At 45.2% G+C, this 3,900-nt stretch overlaps 1 long non-coding RNA gene across 1 annotated transcript in view; it reads left to right on the top strand.

Annotated features, from left to right (window-relative positions):
- The first annotated feature begins 126 nt into the window (after positions 1–126).
- Positions 127–3,900, top strand: part of LOC119623882 (uncharacterized) — a 46,928-nt gene continuing 43,154 nt past the window's right edge. The window contains exon 1 of the long non-coding RNA XR_012094512.1: positions 127–279. This is a non-coding gene — a long non-coding RNA (uncharacterized lncRNA). The remainder of the gene's footprint in view (positions 280–3,900) is intronic.

Raw genomic sequence — 3,900 nt, 5'->3', positions numbered from 1 at the left:
GGGGCAGGGATTGCTGAGTCATCTCAGAGGGAGTGGGAGGGGGTGAGGGGATAAGTTGCAGATGACAGACTCATGGCGGGAGGGGCGGGGGGCGCTGGCAGGGCGTTGGGGGTGGGTAGTAGGGAATGCTGGGGACAGAATTGACTCATGGGACACGTCCTGGCTTCATTCCGTCCTCAGGTCCGGCACTTCAGAGGGGCCATGGGAAAGGAAGGGTGCTCTTGGCAGAAGAAAAAGTAGGTGTACGGGACAGAGACAGCATACCCTCTCCTGGAAAGGGTGAGAAGTTTAGTCCTGTGGGGAATGGGGTGAGTTGGAGAAACAGGGGGAAGTGAGGTCAGAGAGTAACCACTTTTTAGAGACCCTTCCCTTCCTCCCTCCCTCCCTCCCTCCCTTCTTTCCTTCTTTCCTTTTTTTGAGACAGGGTCTCTGAAGCCCAGGCTGGGGTGCAGTGGCAGCAGTCTCGGCTCACGGCAACCTCAATCTCCCTAGGCTCAAGAGATCCTCCCACGTCAGCCTTCCAGTTTCTGGGACTACAAGTGCACACCACCCAGCCCGGCTGGTTTTTTTTTTTTTTTTCTGTATTTTTTAGAGACGGGGTTTCACCCTGTTGCCCGGGTTGGTCTTGAACTCCTGGGCTCAGGTGATTCATCCACCTCGACCTCCCAAAGTGCTGGGATTACAGTTGTGAGCCACTGGGCCGGGCCGAGAAGAATTCTTTTTTACAAAACATTATTAAACAATTTTTTTTTTGGAAGAGGCAGTACATTTACTCGGTACAAAATTAAAAAGATACTAAAGAGATTACAGGGGAAATTCTCTCCTCTACTCCTGTGTCCCAACCACTCAGATTTCCTCTGTGGAGGCACTAAATACCGCATTGCCAATTTCTTGTTAATCCTTCCAGAGATGACCTGTGAATGAGCAGGGAGCACACGCACCACGTGTTTAGATCCATGTACATATAATATATGTATCCATATTCCCTTTTCTTTTACAAATGGTAGTATATTGTACACAGTCTTGTATACCTTGCTTCCCCCGGCTTCTTAACAATGTATTGGATTTAGTAGATAGTAGTAAATGGTTTTCCAAAGTGATTGTGCCCATTTACATCAGCAATATTTGGTTTTATGTGTCTTTTATGTGTTCATATTATTATTGATGCATAGATTTCTATTTTATTCACTGATTTGTAACCTAATACTCTATTTATTTACAGTTTCTTTGAGATATAATATATATAAGAAGATTTACATACTTATAGTATATAATTAGATTAGTTTTGACAGTATATACCTGGGAAACCATTACCACAGTCGAGATAATGAACCTGTTTATGTGTTAGGCTTTTGCATTGCTGTAAAGAAATATCTAAGGCTGGTTAATTTATAAAGAAAAAAAGTTTACTTGGTTCATAGGTCTGCAGGCTGTGCAGGAAGCATGGCACCAGCATCTGCTCGGCCTCTGGTGAGGATCTCAGGGAGCTTACAATCATGGTGGAAGATGAAGGGGAGCAGTGTATCACGTGGCGAGAGAGGGAGCAAGAGAGACCTTGCGTGAACTACCAGAGCGAGAACTCGCTCATCACCAAGGGGATGGCACTGAGCCACTGATGAGGGATGGGACCTCATGAGCCAAACATCTCCCACCAGGCCCCACCTCTGACATTGAGGATTACATTTCAACATGAGATTTGGAGGGAACAAACGTCCAAACTATATCAGTTTCCTTGTGCCTCTTTGTAATCCATTCTCCCCTCTTTCATCCCCATCTTCAGATAACCACTGATCTGCTCTCTGTCAGTACAGATTAATCTCTCCTCTCCTCTCCTCTTGACAGAGTCTTACTCTGTGGCCCAGGCTGGAGTGCAGTGGTGTGATCTTGGCTCACTGCAACCTCTGCTTCCCAGGTTCAAGTGATTCTCCTGCCTCAGCCTCCTGAGTAGCTGGGATTATAGGCGTGTGCCACCATTCTTGGCTAATTTTTGCATTTTTTTTAGAGACAGGGTTTTATCATGTTGGCCAGGCTGGTCTCGAACACCTGACCTTAGGTGATCCACAGGCCTCAGCCTCCCAAAGTGCTGGGATTACAAGTATGAGCTGCCATGACTGGCTTACTTACTCTTTTCTGCGTGAGGCTGAAATTTTTTTTCTTACAATTAAGAGACTCTGTATTTCCTTTTCTAGAAATTTTCATTTTATTTTTTATTTTTGAGACAGAACTTTGCTCTGTCACTCAGGCTGGTGTGTAGTGGTGTGATCATAGCTCACTACAACCTCAACCTCTTAGGCTCCAGCAATCCTCCCACCTTAGCCTCCTGAGTAGCGGGCACCACAGGTATGTGCCACCATGCCTAGCTAATTTTTTTTTTTTTTTTTTTTTTTTTTTTGAGACGGAATCTTGCTCTCTTGCCTAGGCTGGAGTGCAGTGGTGTGATCTCGGCTCACTGCAAGCTCCGCCTCCTGGGGGCACGCCATTCTCCTGCCTCAGTCTCCCGAGTAGCTGGAACTACAGGTGCCCGCCACCATGCCCGGCTAATTTTTTTTTTTTTTTTTGTATTTTTAGTAGAGATGGGGTTTCACCGTGTTAGCCAGGATGGTCTCGATCTCCTGACATTGTGATCTGCCCGCCTCGGCCTCCCAAAGTGCTGGGATTACAGGTGTGAGCCACTGCGCCCAGCCATGCCCGGCTAATTTTTTAATTGTTTTGTAGAGATGGGGGTCTTGCTATGTTGCCCAGGCTGATCTCAAACTCCTGGCTCAAGCAATCTTCCTGCCTTGGCCTCTGAAAGTGTTGGGATTATTATTAATCATTTAAATCCTTGATTTGTGTGGAAAGCATCCTGGTGTAAGGTGTGAGCTATGAATCCAACCTGATTTGTTCCACGTAGCTACTCAGTTTTATTAACACTTTTATTGAATAATCCACTCCTCCCAACCCCACCCATGGTTTGAAATGTCACCTGTTCCATGTAGTATTTTTTGGCATACATTTGGGTCTATTTATGGACTTTTTATTCTGTTTCGCTGAAATTTCTATCTCTGTTTGTCAGATTGATATGTCTTAATATTGAGAGGGCTAGTTCCATCCCACTATTCTTTCCCAGACTTTTCCTTGCTCTTCTTGCTTCTTCTTTTTCCTATTCACATAAATTTTAGAACTAGCTTGTTTATTTAAAAAAATTCTGTTAGCATTTTATTAATATTATATTAACTATATTTTAGGGAGAACTCTTGAATGTAACTTTATCAGCCTAGCTGGTAACTACTATCCCCAGCATCTGAGAGGCCCAGACAAAAGAGGACCAGCAGGGGACCCACCTGCTCGCTGTCAGGGGTCAGATTGCAGACACAGCTTCAATGACACAACCACAATGTGAGAGCTTAAGACTTTCTAGTACTTTCAGATCCTGGAGGGTACGTGGCCTGCCCAGCCACACACACACACACACACAAACACATTACACACACACACGCACACATGCACATATGTACCCAGGTCAGAGAGGACAGGCAGAGAAAGACAGAAGAGATCTGTGGGCCAAAGTCTTTATTGGGTCCAGTGTGTTATTCAGACAGGTTTCTCTTGAGGAGCTTTAATTGGTTGGTTTAAAGCAAGCAGGTCCAGCCTGGCCAACATGGCGAAAACTTCCCACTCTGCCAACCCCTTCAGACTGAGATTGTCAAATTAAAAAAAAAAAAAGAAAGCAGGCACTAGTTCCAGGAGGTCACACTGTGACTGTGATGTGGTTACTTTCAGTTCTTGGGTGAATTTTTTTTTTTTTTGAGATGGAGTTTTGCTCTTGTTGCCCAGGCTGGAGTGTAATGACGTGATCTTGGTTCACTGCAACCCCCACCTCTTGGATTCAAGTGATTCTCCTGCCTCAGCCTCCCGAGT

The sequence above is a fragment of the Chlorocebus sabaeus genome, chromosome 11 (genome assembly GCF_047675955.1).
Source record: "Chlorocebus sabaeus isolate Y175 chromosome 11, mChlSab1.0.hap1, whole genome shotgun sequence".
In the NCBI taxonomy this organism is placed as follows: domain Eukaryota; kingdom Metazoa; phylum Chordata; class Mammalia; order Primates; family Cercopithecidae; genus Chlorocebus; species Chlorocebus sabaeus.
The sequence above is the reverse complement of the archived record's forward strand: the minus strand, read 5'-3'. Positions and strand labels throughout refer to the sequence as shown.